This window comes from Thamnophis sirtalis, unplaced genomic scaffold, assembly GCF_051295495.1.
Source record: "Thamnophis sirtalis isolate CommonGarterSnake01/CBP01778 unplaced genomic scaffold, rThaSir2_p1.2 scaffold_1, whole genome shotgun sequence".
NCBI classification, from domain to species: domain Eukaryota; kingdom Metazoa; phylum Chordata; class Lepidosauria; order Squamata; family Natricidae; genus Thamnophis; species Thamnophis sirtalis.
The window spans coordinates 153341673-153356249 of NW_028261381.1; the positions used below are offsets into that span (position 1 = coordinate 153341673).

General features: G+C 41.6%; 1 protein-coding gene across 3 annotated transcripts in view; it reads right to left on the reverse strand.

The window, feature by feature from the left end:
* Positions 1–4750, reverse strand: part of FBXO34 (F-box protein 34) — a 74667-nt gene extending 69917 nt beyond the window's left edge. For 2 of the 3 annotated variants that reach the window (XM_014064754.2, XM_014064749.2), the window contains exon 1: positions 4610–4731. The gene's annotated coding sequence lies outside the window, so the exon portion shown is untranslated. Of the gene's footprint in view, positions 1–4609 lie in introns of all 3 variants that reach the window. The other variant, XM_014064752.2, reaches the window with a different exon arrangement.
* Between the last annotated feature and the right edge of the window lie 9827 nt (positions 4751–14577).

Below are 14577 nucleotides of genomic sequence, written 5' to 3' on the forward strand. Positions count from 1 at the left end.
GAATATGATCATTATTTGCCAATGGGATCACTGACCAGATTTCTCCATTTCTTTTCAGATAAGCATCAGAATTCTTGACACTAAGTATTTTTTATTTATTTAACCTCAACACAACCCCATATGGATCTTGGCAGTTCACATGATATGCTATAAACATGACTATTCTTGAAGTGATGACTGCAACAAGCAGCCAAGATAGCAATAGCAATAGCAGTTAGACTTATATACCGCTTCATAGGGCTTTCAGCCCTCTCTAAGCGGTTTACAGAGTCAGCATATTGCCCCCAACAACAATCCGGGTCCTCATTTTACCCACCTTGGAAGGATGGAAGGCTGAGTCAACCCTGAGCCGGTGAGATTTGAACAGCCGAACTGCAGTCAGCTGAAGTAGCCTGCAGTGCTGCATTTAACCACTGTGCCCCCTCAGCTCTTAGATAAAAGCATATTCCCACATATAGTCAGCCATGTCATTTTTAAAAAATAAAATAGTCAACAAACTCATTCTTATAAGCCTCACAACTCTTTAAAAAACAGAAGATGGGTTATTTGATATTAAACAATATGCAGTACTCGAAACCACTCATTTTTCTCAAACCAGCAACACTTCAGCTCCTTAAGGTTAAATGGAAGAGGTTGTGTGCCTATCTTTAGAAGCCATCAGAGTACCTCTGTCTTCAAAATAAGAATATATGTATTTGATTGTGATTTCACACATAGCAAATTAATAAGGCTGATTTAAATTTAAAGCCTCTAAATTCATGAAATTCTCAGCCTTCCAAATTACTAGCAAACAATACCTTCTGGCACACAAACAAGAGGGAAAACATAAGGAGATCTTAACACTTTCAACCAATCAATATTTTAGCTACACAACGGAACAGCAAGTAATGAAGAAATCAAATTCTTTCTTCCTTCCCAGTCTGAATGGAATCCATGTATTCTGGCCAGGCTTGAAAGATGGAATTCTATAGTTCCTTATCAAGGGAATCAAATTGCATTTGATAAAGGCTTGTAATCTATGCTCAGTAGGTATGCATCAAGGCACGCTGCGGACAAGAATGTGATGGGATAAAGAAGAAAGCAATCTTATATATGTTGTCTTTTAGAAGATCCAACACAGATTAAATCTAACCATAATTATACTTCCTGATTATTCTGCCCATAGGAACACAATGATTTGATGAAAAATAAGACCAAGTAAGAAAAAGTGAAGTTTGATTGTTTGTGTCTATATTTTAATCTAATAACCCAGAGTAATGTTCTTTCCATTTGTTAATAAAAAGGCTCAGGCTGGTAATCTAATAGTGTTGCTGAAAAGGGAATCTGTAAACATTTGGTAAATTCAAATCTGGAAAGCATCACCAAAGTTACGATCATTACTGATTTTGCTTTAAAAAGAGAAAAATATGAACATATTTAACCAGGCCATTGAACACATCACTATTGGTTTCAGAGACACTATCTTGCTCAATACTTTAAATGTGATGCTATCTCATTCATTATGCACTCTTTTAAGCTCATTAATATGCAATATTAGTATATTGAGAAGTGCTGCTCTGCATGTTACAACAGTTTGTTCAATCCAATTTCACAATACCCTCTTTATGTAACTGTCATTGTACAACAGCGAGACAGAGGAAAGGAAGGCAACAAAACACTCACAAAAGCAGGGAAAACCCATGAACCATTTTAATATCCATTGCATTAATATATTGCATTTAAAGAAAACATTGCTTATCTATAAACTATGGTTCCCACGTCATAGAGGCACCATACCATCACCAATCGCTACACATCATCATTCCAAAGTTAGGTGGAACTAAATAGTTTATAGATGTCTAAACATGCAAGACAAAGTTTAGACATTCAGCAAAATGAAATAATGAAGTTTAATCTGGATGATGGCACTGCACGTATTGCATGTTATACTGTTGTTGTTTACATGAAGAAAAACCAGAAAAATTCTATTTAGGGTTTTTTAAGGTGTTTTATTAAGAGCTTTTGAATTTTTGAGTTGTTTTGGTGTCACCTTGGGATATATCTTAACGATAGTACATAATAGTAACCATTTCATTACTAGGGTTAACTCTGAACCTTATGGCAGAATTGGCAACATTTTAATATCAAGGGTCCTCTCTTAAAAATTGGGAGGGGAAGCTGAAGGCACAGTGGATGAGATAATTTCCTACAAATGAACTGGGGCATGAGAAAAAAGATCTCTAATTTATTTTTAACAGTGTTAAATCTTCATTGTGTTACATATTTTCTGTCCTTCCTATCTCAAAATGGAAATAAACTGGATGTTACCAGAGTGGCTTATATAGAATGTGATGGTTGCAGATTGTTTACTCCTTACTACTATAGGATTCCCAAAGACTATTTTAATATGAAATACCTCACTCCCATTGTCTATCATCATACTGAATTGCACTTACAGAAGCTGCAGTCCAATATATCTGAAGGGCACTAATGAAGGCTACAATACAGATTCAGAACAGCTGAAACTGTCATTGACCATAATATCTAATTGATACTATTTCTCAATTTCACCAGATTTTTATCATTGCTTCCCAATAAAAAAACAGTGATAGAAATGCTTGTGTGACAGAAAAGGAAGAGACAAGAAAAATGTCCTAGCTATCACTGCTAGGAGAAAAAACTGTATTTAAAAGTAAGCAACAGCAGTAATAACTGAGCATTTTAATGGATGAATGGATGAAGTTTCCTCAACAGAAGCAGAAATGTGAAAATAAATTTTCCATTGCACACTAAGCTTTCCTGAAGGTTTGCATTTATATAGCTTTAAAGCAGGAGTAAGCTACTTTTTTCTGTCAAGGGCTGCATTACACAAAAACTCTACAGGGAATGATGTTATGGGCAATATTGAAACAAGCAAAATAGAAGCCACAATCCAAAATAGAAACACCCCTCTTTTCTTTTTTTCTCTCATATTTTTTTTCTTTAATATCCTTTCTCTCTCAAACTACAGGTTGCAGTGAAGGGACTAACAGTTCTTATCAGAAGTCTGACCAATTCTATTTCATAGGACTTTTGGAATTAAACCAAGACTTGAATTCTACCCTAGAGCCACATGTGATCCATTCCCTGTGTAAACAAATGGATAAGTAAGACCTAAAAGCAATCTTATAAATCTTGCAACCACACAGGAAATGAGAAAGTCATTCATTCAGAAGAATCAAGAAACTGGTTCTAGCATCACAGCATTATTTATGCGTATAAACCCAATCAAAAATAACAGCTGCCACTATTATTCACAAGAGCACATATTAGCGTACCCAAAATACCACCACCAGACTTTTAGACTGATTTATAATTCCCATTTTTCCTCCACCACCACATCCAACTGCAATTCTGATTTAAAGCTGATTTTTTGACAGTTAAAATAAACTCAGCTAAAAGATTGGGGGGGGGGGCAGGGAGAAGAGAAGAATAAAGTAGGAAAGTTGAACTGAGATTTTAAAAAATCAATTATTAAGCCTTCCATTTGGAATGAAATTGATGACACATCTTGTATTTGATTTTACCTGTAGGCTTAAGAGAGTGCCTAGATAAGTGCATCTCTCCTACACACTGAAGCTGTTCCCTAAGGTGCAAAGATGCACCAGTTTCTTCCACATTCTGGAAACACAGACACAGAAAAATAATAATACTGTAAATTCAAAAATCACAGAAAGAAGTCTTTATAGTACAGCTAGCCAATCATCTTGCTAGATTTTACACATTCATTTGGCTGTGATTCCATCCCTGCATGAGGTAAATGGTATGTCTTGTAATTACTGCAGTGGAGCAGATAACAGTTTGCTCTAGCTAAATTTTGATTCTAAGGTTTGGGGAAATCTTAATTATGGTTGAAATGAATTGTTATTCCAAAGCCCAGACACAGATCCCTCACATCAGTATTTCCCAATATCAAATGATACTTCCAAATCTTGCAAGCAAGAGCAGCGTCTCCATTTCCTCCTGCATGATAAAATGTTAGAAAAAGACCCCTTTGGGATTAAAAAAAGAAAAACACAGAAGGTTGAGCCGCCTTTTCCAACGGTGAAAGCAATTGCAGCCAACATGTTAAAGCAAAATCTAAACATGGAGGACCTTCATCTCTCATCCAGAGAGAAGGTCTCTTTCAGAAGCAGGAACTCAAAAACCGATCTCGATTTTATCTATAGCCAGAACATTATTTTCCTTCCTTTCCCTTCCACTTCTCCCCTTCCACAATCTTCGGGGGGAAATTCAAATCCTTAACTCTCCATGATAGACAAGGGAAGGCGTCCCCACCCCAAATTTCCCCACACCGGAGAGGGTCCTGCTCCCGAACTCATCATTTCCCCCTCCAGCCGCTTAGATATTGGGAAAACCGCACGGCCATTCTCCCAAATAGACCCGGGGAGAGAGGAGGGGAGGGGAGGGAGCAGGTCCCCGAGGCTGCTTCTTCCGAAATGTGTCCTTGAATGATGGCCGGGAAGCCCCTCGCGGGCATCAGGCGTGGGGAAAAGGGACCCCGGGCCCATCGGAATGGGAAAGGGGGGAGCAGCTGGGTCCAGGCGACTACGGCGCCGGCCGTTTCTATAAGGGCCTGCGGGTGCCTTACCCTAACGAGGAGGCGAACCGAGCGGCGAGCTCCAGGGGCCTCCGCCGTCTCCCGCCTCGGTTCCTTTTGCCGACGTCTCCTCTTTGCCCCTTCCCTCGCTCGGCCCCAACTCGGCGGGGAGGAGCCTCCGCCGAGGCCTCTCGCCAATCCAGGCCCGAGGCGGAGCCGCGATGCCGAGCCCGGAACCGCCCGAGAGCCCTCGATTGGCGCCGGGCCAGGCGAGGAGCCCCTTTTTGACCCCGGCGGCTTCCTCCGCCCGCTCGCCTTCCTCCGCCGTGCCAGGAACCGGCGGACCAGCCGCCCACTTCTGAGTGAATTTCAGGCCGTGCGCCAAGTCGAAGCCGTCGTATATACACCGCTCCCCCACCGCCACCTCCAGTGGCAGCAGCACAAAAGCCATGTTCTTTTACGACACGAATACACATAGCAAAATGCCAGCGGTAGAGTAGGCTGGTAGCATCTTCGCCTAAAAGCCAGGTGTCGACCTTTGTTGTTACCAGTGTGGCTTCGTTTAACATTACATGCAGAATTAGATCCAGGTTTACACCTTTTTAAAGTCAGGTACCTGCTATGTTTGTTTTTCATTCAATATGTTAATTTTGGGGCAACCTAATACTGTACTATTATTATTATTATTATTTTAAATCAGGGGCTCCTCTTTATTTATTAATTTTTGCAATCATCTCCCTTGAATGTATTCTTAATGTATAAAGGTTCCCTTCGCACATATATGCGAAGGGAACCTTTATACATCGACATATGCTAGTCGTTCTCGACTCTAGGGGGCGGTGCTCATCACTGTTTCGAAGCCGAAGAGCCAGCGCTGTCCGAAGACGTCTCCCTGCTCATGTGGCTGGCATGACTAAATGCCGAAGGCGCACAGAATGCTATTACCTTCCCACCAAAGGTGGTTCCTATTTTTCTACTTGCATTTTTGCATGCTTTCAAACTGCTAGGTTGGCAGAAGTTGGGACAAGTAACAGGAGTTCACTCCGTTACGTGATACTAGGGATTCAAACTGCTGACCTTTTCTGATTGACAAACTCAGCATCTTAGCCCCTGAGCCACTGCGTTCCTTCTTAATGTATACGCCTCCCCTAAAAAAATCCAAACACCAAAATAAAACAATACAATTAAACTTAGGGAAAGGTGGATTTATTTTTAAAATGTACAACTGAAGGATTCTTCAAGCCTTCCCTGGAGTCTACGTTGGTGTAGCCTATTAAAGCTGGGTTGCTTATTTTTTTTAGAAGTGTAATACTGACTTTAATGGCAGAGTGATAACATCTTTTTTTTAAACATAAGCTTAAATCCAGCATGTTACCAGCCTCCTTCGCATTGCCAGGGATTCACATGCCATTATTAAAAATTAAAAATAGCATGTTGTATATTTTTCTCCAATCAGTAGGCCTATCTCTCTTTAATTATCTTTCCAGAGATAAATGAAAACATCACTGTTGTTTCCGTGGCACGACAAAACCGCGCTACGCAAAATAGCGGAGATTAAATCGCGTCACTAAAGTCGCGACGTCATCATTGTGCGTCATCACCGCGGGGACAACAGCGCGGTGACAGAAGGGCGTTCTACATGCTTCGTTCTTTGCCTCCAAAGGTAGCCCTCCTCCTCCAGCTGACAGCGGCAGCAGGCACGGGGCAAAGCGGGCTGCCCAGCAGCAGCAGCCCGCGGGAAGGGTCCAGCTCAGCCGCGGAGGGCAGCAGGAAGCCCGCGGGGGGCCCGAGCAGGGCCGCCGACGCTGGCGGCGGAGGAGGACACAGCAGCGGCAGCGGCTGAGGCTCTCCCGGGGCCGGCGAAGCGGGCTTGCCCGGCAGAGGCAGGCTGCCCTCTTCTTCCTCAACAACATCTCCTTGGATGGGCGGCCGCCGCCACCGGGCAAGCCCGCTTCGCCGGCCCCGGGAGAGCCTCAGCCGCCGCCGCCGCCGCCCGCCCTGCTCTTCCTCCGGGGGAGGCGCCGGCGGCACAGGCCGCCCGTCCAAGGAGATGTTGTTGAGGAAGAAGAGGGCAGCCTGCCTCTGCCGGGCAAGCCCGCTTCGCCGGCCCGGGAGAGCCTCAGCCGCCGCCGCTGCCACGTCCTCCTCCGCTTCCTGATGCCCCCCGCGGCTGTGCTGGACCCTTCCCGCGGGCTGCTGCTGCTGGGCAGCCCGCTTTGCCCCGTGCCCGCTGCCGCTGTCAGCTGGAGGAGGAGGGCTACCTTTGGAGGCAAAGAACGAAGCATGTAGAACGCCCTTCTGTCACCGCGCTGTTGTCGCGGCGGTAGGGTCGTTTTTTTATTAGCGCTTCGGACGCCGCGGATTTGCCTCCGCACTTATGTCGGCGCGGATAAGGGCATCGCGGTTTTGTGGTGGAACCGTTGTTTCTGTGTGGCCAGGAGATGTAATCACGGCACTGCTCAAGGTTTTTAACTGCTGAACAATACTCCTTTATCACTATGGTGTTTGTTTTAATGAGAAAAATGATTGGCTGCAGATGCTGTCCCAATTTTTCAAGGTGGCAGATTTGGGATATGAAGAGCTGAGAAAAGCCTCTCACTGAACAATTTAGAAAACTAAAGAAATAGCATTGGAGAAGACAGAAGATATAGTGGCTAGATTGACATATCATGGTTAATACATAGTTTGTAAAGCTTTTTAATTGGATTTCCTGCTTTCAGACTTTATATGAACCCAGAAACCAGATTATAGTTTAACGTGGAATTTCATGTTCCTAATCAAACCTTCTTTCAATTACTGTATGCACATTCCTTCTAATCAGTTCACTCTACATCAGGCATGAAATCCTCTTGCCTTCACTACTGTTTCAGAACCTGGAGCACGCGTGGCACTTATGCACATGCACAGAGCGTCCGTGAAGGTGGATGGGCGGAGCCTCCTGCTGCCGCCACTACCAGTTCGCCCAAACCAGGGCAAACCAGTAGAATACCACTTCTGATCTACATGTATCCTTTAAAAAAAAGGTGAAACATTGATATTTACATTCTGTAGTTGTGAAGTCAGTCTGCTTTTACAGTACTCCAACTGGAAGCTACCTTTCAGTCATTTGAATCAGACTTTTCTGAAGAAATGTAAAGGTTTTGGCCTGTATGCAGCTAATTGATCTTCTACCTACCTACCTACCTACCTACATACATACATACATACATACATACTTACATACATACATACATATACATACATACATACACTACCTCTATATCTATCTAAACATTTATATAGACAAAATGGGGCCAAGGAATTTGAGGAATCACCCATCTTCCATGGTGTCTGCCCATCCAATAAAAGCTGGCAAAGTTGGCATTCTTTGGTTCCCCTCAATTCAACAGTACCATCTATTGGGGCCCAAGAAGAATGCCTTCTTTGCCACAATGCCTAACCTCTAGAAATCCATATTGAAAGGGTTTTGCAGAAAGTTGAGATAGATGTTTTAAACAACAACTTCTTCCATTGTACCATTTAATTCTTCAAAGGTTCTTGCTAAATGCATTTTTCTGGAACATAATAAATTTGAATAAGATAATTTCAGTTAGGGTTCCTCTCATAAGTGGGTTGCTCCTGGTTGAGCCCAGATCGGCCAAACCGGTAGTAGCAGTGGTGGGAGACTCCATCCACCCACCCGGATGCTTCTGCACATGTGCAGAAGCATCGAGCGCACGTGGGAGCATGCCCGAACCATTAGTAAAAAAATTGGTAACCACCACTGGTTCCTCTGTCGTGTGAAGGTCAAGCAAGCACAGTTATTGGACTTGAATTACCTCACAGGCCTTGTACCCATAGTTTTGGGGCTTATCTGTTCACTGAATAAGGAACAGTAGTCTTCACTAGTTCTCTGGTTGAAGTTGAAAAATGACAACACATTAAATGACAACGCTCATGAACTATTATAGGACAAGCTTGTCTCACCTAAGCTGTTCCTACAGAGAAAACAACTTTATGTAAGCACCAATAACAAATATATAGTTTTATCTCCAGATAATTTTAAAATAAATTTGCTACAATTCATAGCCTTATAGAATTGGAAACTATCACAAAAGTCATTTAATCTATTTTTTTAATCTATTGAAAACAACTTCAATTAAGCACCAATAATAAATATACAGTTTTATGTATAATTTTTTAATAAATTTCTTAAAATGTATAAAATTATAGAGTTGGAATGAATCAAAATAAAAAAGTCATTTAATCCATGGTTCCCCTACCCCTGGGCCATGGACCGGGACTGGTCTATGGCTTGTTAGGAACTGGGCCACACAACTGGAGGTGAGCGGTGGGGGAAGGTGAGTGAAACTGAACCATTACCCCCTCCCATCCATTGAAAAATTATCTTCCACAAAACCAATTCCTGGTGACAAAAAGGTTGGGGGACACTGATAAATCTATCTCCCTGCTTAGTACAAGGTCTATTACCACATTGCTGAAAAACATGATTTTTCTTTGAAGATATCTATCCTATTTCTATCCTTGCTTCCATCATGTTAGGCAAGAAAAAGAAAATGCATAGGTACAGTATATGTGGTACCTTGCTTAATAGTGGTGACTGTGAGAGGGATCGTGGATTCCTAATGGACAATCATTTAAATATGAGCCAGCAGTGTGCTGCAGCTGCCAAAAAAGCCAACACACCTCTAGGCTGCATAAACACAGGGATAGAATCAAGATCAAGTGAAGTGTTAATACCACTTTATAATGCCTTGGTAAGGCCACACTTGGAATACTGCATCCAATTTTGGTCACCACGATGTAGAAAAGATGTGGAGACTCTAGAAAGAGTCCAGAGAAGAGCAACGAAGATGATTAGGGGACTGGAGGCTAAAACATGATGAACGGTTGCAGGAACTGGGTATGTCTAGTTTAATGAAAAGAAGGATAAGGGGAGACATGATAGCAGTGTTCCAATATCTCAGGAGTTGCCACAAAGACGAGCGAGTCAAGCTATTCTCTAAAGCACCTGAGGATAGAACAAGAAGCAATGGGTGGAAACTAATCAAGGAGAGAAGCAACCTAGAACTAAGGAGAAATTTTCTGACAGAACAATTAATCAGTGGAACAACTTGCCTCAGAAGTTGTGGATGTTCCAACACTGGAAGTTTTTAAGAAGATATTAGATAACCATTTGAAGTGGTGTAGGGTTTCCTGCCTAAGCAGGGGGTTGGACTAGAAGACCCCGCAAGGTCCCTTCCAACTCTGTTATTCAATGTTCATATAAAACTTCACACCTCAATTTTTGTTCTCTAAGCTTTTCACTGTTTTTTTAACTCTTAACTCCATCCAACCAGAACTTTCTCAATATGTCTTCCTTTTAATCTATGTACTGTTCTTTTGTATATTAGTTTTGCAGTTTGATTGTCTTTCACTTTATATGTATAACCAAATTTGTACTTGCAACCAGAGTTATCTCTGAGCATAGTTTTGATAGAAAACCATAAAATATTACACAATACTACTTTAAACTCCTCCCCACTTTATTAAGCAAACAGGTAACATTCCTCTGCAAAGTTAATTATAGCTATATCATCCAAGCCTAGACTCTCTTAACTTCTTTAACCCCTTTTACTTGTAAGAACCAGCAAATGGAATGAGGCTTTGGCCTGAGATCTAAAAAGGCATCGTCACTGGAGTGTTGCCTGAATACAGTAGTGTAATCCAAAGATTCTCTAACCATGCCTATATTTGCATTAGCTTAGTAAATATGTACCTCTCATTGCCAGTTGGGCAGTATATAAATAATACTACACATTTATTAAATGTATATATAATTTATTATTAATAATAATAAAAGTAAGCAGTGGAATGGTTTGTTTCTGAAAGTTGTGAATGCTTCATCACTGGAGGTTTTAAAAAGAAATTGAACAGCTATTTGTCAGGAATGATATAGGGTCTCCTGCTTGAGTAGGGCTTGGACTAGAAGGCCTCCTAGCTCCCTTCCAACTCTGTTATTCTGTTAATATGGTAATAAAATAAATATACCCCTCTGTGTTTGTAAATACTGGTACAGTACTAATGCCACCACTATCCAGAATTAAGAAGGAGCCAATTTTCCCTCTGTTAGTCAAGTTGCCAGTTGGCTTTCTTCTGGTTGGTAAAGCCTCCCCTTCAATCACTAATCTCTGTGAAATCGCCTACAAAAGGTAGACAAGGTGCTGCTATACCTTCTTGTTTGTCATCCACAACATTTCCCAAATGATGTCCTTCTCCACTTTAGAGGAGTTTTACTGTCCCAGGAACAAAACAAAGCTTAAGCAGTATAATACTGCCATGTCCATTTTAGATTAACCAGTTCTACCAGTTACTGAAACCAGCCATTCATCTTTAACAGCCAGAGCTGCCATGAGTCTCTCAGGTGTCAGCCAATATATCTCCCTTATGTTCTCTTCCCCTTCTTTTTCCCAAAGTTCCTGTGATTTAAGATTTTACCAGCCTAATACCGTTTTTGTTTTTGCATGTCCACAGAGATATACAAAAAAGACAACATGACAACTGCAGGACTGTCACAGCATTTACCTTCAGCTTATATTCATTCATTACTTGCTACTTCTTGTTTTACCCTACACATTCTTAAGGAACACATTGCCATTGTATTCAACTTTGTTTCTTTTGACATATCTAACTTTTAGACCAATGTAACAAAATACTTGTACTCATATAAATAACCTTTCTAGCTTCTTTTGACATTCATTTCACTCAACAAATGCATAGATTCAGTACTTTTTACCCATAGCTGAATGTTTTAAAATTAAGGTGGCTTTAAATTGGCCACTTTTACCAGGATATACAACATATTTAGTAGGGCACTAACTATATATTTCACTTTGTATATTTTTCAGTGGAAATTACCTGACTTAGGAGCCAAGGTGGCGCAGTGGTTAAATGCAGCACTGCAGGCTACTTCAGCTGACTGCAGTTCTGCAATTCGGCTGTTCAAATCTCACCGGCTCAGGGTTGACTCAGCCTTCCATCCTTCCGAGTTGGGTAAAATGAGGACCCAGATTGTTGTTGGGGGCAATATGCTGACTCTGTAAACTGCTTAGAGAGGGCTGAAAGCCCTATGAAGCGGTATATAAGTCTAACTGCTACTACTACTACTTTTTTTTTCAATTTGTTACCGTAGTAACTTCAAGAATCTCATCTATTGGTATCAATATTTGCCACAATTCCTCAGTATCTCAGTCTCCCTTTTTAAAAAATAAAGCATGCATTCATTCATTGAAAGACACCTCAGTCATTCAAACAAATCTAAGCAACCAATTCAGGCCCAACAACTATAGTAAAAAATAGCTGTCAAGATTTCATTAGTTTGTTTGCAGTCTTAACATTTCTTCATACAATAATCCAAATAAATTACCGTATTTATCGGCGTATAACACGCAGTTTTAAAACTAAAATTGCAAGCTTAAACCCTGCCTGCGTGTTATACGCCGATACTGCGTGTTATACGCCGGGTCCACTGTTCCCTCTAAGGTGCGCGGCCGCGCGGCCGCGCACATGGCAAGAAACCCCCGCGCAGAGGTTTCTAACTCCCGCGCAGAGGTTTCTTTCAAAGCAAACGTGGGGAAGTCCTTTGCAGGCAGCTACAACTGGCTGGCTGCAAAGGACCTCCCCAAACTTGTTTCAGCGGCAGCTCTCAGCCTGGCGGCAGCGTCACACAGACTGTGGAAGGAGGGGGAGGAGGAGGGAACCAAAGAGAGCTTTTACCGAGTCTGCGCCCCACAGCCAGGACCGTCCTGGCGCCTCCAGCCGCGTTTCTTCCCCGCAAAGCCCTTCGGGCAACCCGAGAGTTCCGCTTGACGCCAGAAGGGCTTTGCAGGAAGAAACGCGGCGTTTCTTCCTGCAAAGCCCTTCTGGCGTCAAGCGGAACTCTCGGGTTGCCCGAAGGGCTTTGCGGGGAAGAAACGCGGCTTGAGGGGCGCAAGGACGGTCCTGGCTGTGGGGCGCAGACTCGGTAAAAGCTCTCTTTGGTTCCCTCCTCCTCCTCCTTCTTTCTGGAGCCCCTTCCTCAAAGATTTGGTACCAAAGCAATGGCGGTGAGGAAGTTGTGTCTTTTGGATTTTGCACTGTTGTCTTTTCAATGGTTCTCAGACTGGTTGAACCTTTAGCAGCTGGGGTGATATTCTTTACTGTTAAGGTTACAATTGGATGTGTTGGACAAATCTTAAAAGATGAAACTTTTATTAAAACGTTTGACTTAACTAAAAACGTCTTCCTTTTTCTTCTTCTTCTTAAATATGATTTATTTATTTATTTTTACTTCAGAAGTTTGATGACCGTTGTACAAACTAATCCAACCTAAATGTAGAGGAGGAGAAGAAGGGGGGGGATTTAAAAAGAGCAGAGGAAAAAGAAAAGAAAGCATGAAGAAAACATAAAGAAAGGGATGGGAGGGAGGGAAGGAAGGAAGGCACTTTATGTTGAAACAGAAAATATTATATAAGGAAGAAAATGGAAATAACTTTTTGCTCAAAGAGGTGTTTTTTCATTTCATATTTGCCTTTTAAGAGGAGTTAATGTTATAATTCATGTTCTAATGTTATAAATTTTAATCCAACATTAAGTTCCGAGCTTCCAAGTCATTTATTTTTAATGAAAAAAATTTTTACTCAAATTTTTGTGTTAAAATGGGGGATGCGTGTTATACGCCGGTGCGTGTTATACGCCGATAAATACGGTACTTGCTAACTTTCTATTGACTTACTGTTATTTATGATTATCTTTAGTAGACTTTACCTTCTTCTTTATCTTCTTAAATAACACTTTCCAAAAAGGCCTTAAAAACATTATTTCCCCAAACATTGGGGTCAAGATGAGTACCCATGAGGTAGTTCCCATCAGGAGAGAATATGAATTTGAGCCAGGTCACATAGTGTTACTATTGATTCTTGATGACTATTTTAATTTGGTTATTTCTTGTGAGCTGTCCAAAGTCTCATTGTTCAAGTTGGGCAGATACACACAGATAACTTAGATTAATGTGGTCTAGGAAAATAACTTCCTTTGCTGTTACTTCCACCTTATGAAATGTCATCCCCCTGGAGATGAGATTGGCCCAGTTTTCTTGGTCTTCCTTGTGTGTGGGCATCCAGGAACACCATGCGGCCTTGAGCTTGGTTGATGCCTTGAGAGTGCTTCCTCCACCTTTTAACTTATCTTTTAACTTTTGTTTTTTTATTGTTCTTTATCCTGTTTTATGTGTATTTTAATTGTACCTTTTTATATTATTTTATTATATTTACCTAGAATTTGTCCAGAGCCACCTAGGCAGCAAGGCTGGGCGGTACCTAAATTTGATAAATGTGATCAATACTGACCCACAGAGTTATTAAAGTAGCATTTAGTATTTTCATATTTTCATAATTTTAGTATCATTTTAATATATTTTTCATATTTTCATGTTTGAGGGTTGATGAAGAAGCTCAAAGTTCATAAAGGTGTTGATGAGCTGAAGAGTTTGGGGACCCCTCCTCTAAGCAATGAATCTTAAGTTTGAATCCAAAGAGTTCTAATTTTTCAATAAACAATGGCTTAAGATATTGTGTAAAACACCCTTAATATACTCTTCAATTCAATTCAATTACCTTTAAGGAAAAAAATGCCTTTGTCAATGCATTCTGCAAATGATTTGTTTTCCTCTAGGAATAGATTACATATTGTATTCTTTAGGATATGGGTTGCCAACCCGCTGGCCAGGCTGCGGCCCATTAGGAACTGGGCCCCATGAATGGAGGGTGAGTGCGTGCGCATGCGTTCAGCTCCATTTGTGAGAGTTGCAGGCACTTGCGCTCATGCACAAAACTCCACTTGTCTGAGTGGCGGCCACTCACACAGAACCATACTCTCCCCCGCTCCATGGCCCATTCGGAACTGGTCATGGCTTGTTTGGAATTGGATCACACAAGCAGTGTGCGAGTACACATTCATCTCCACCTGTCCAAGTGGCAGGCACTTGCATATGAAGTTCCACT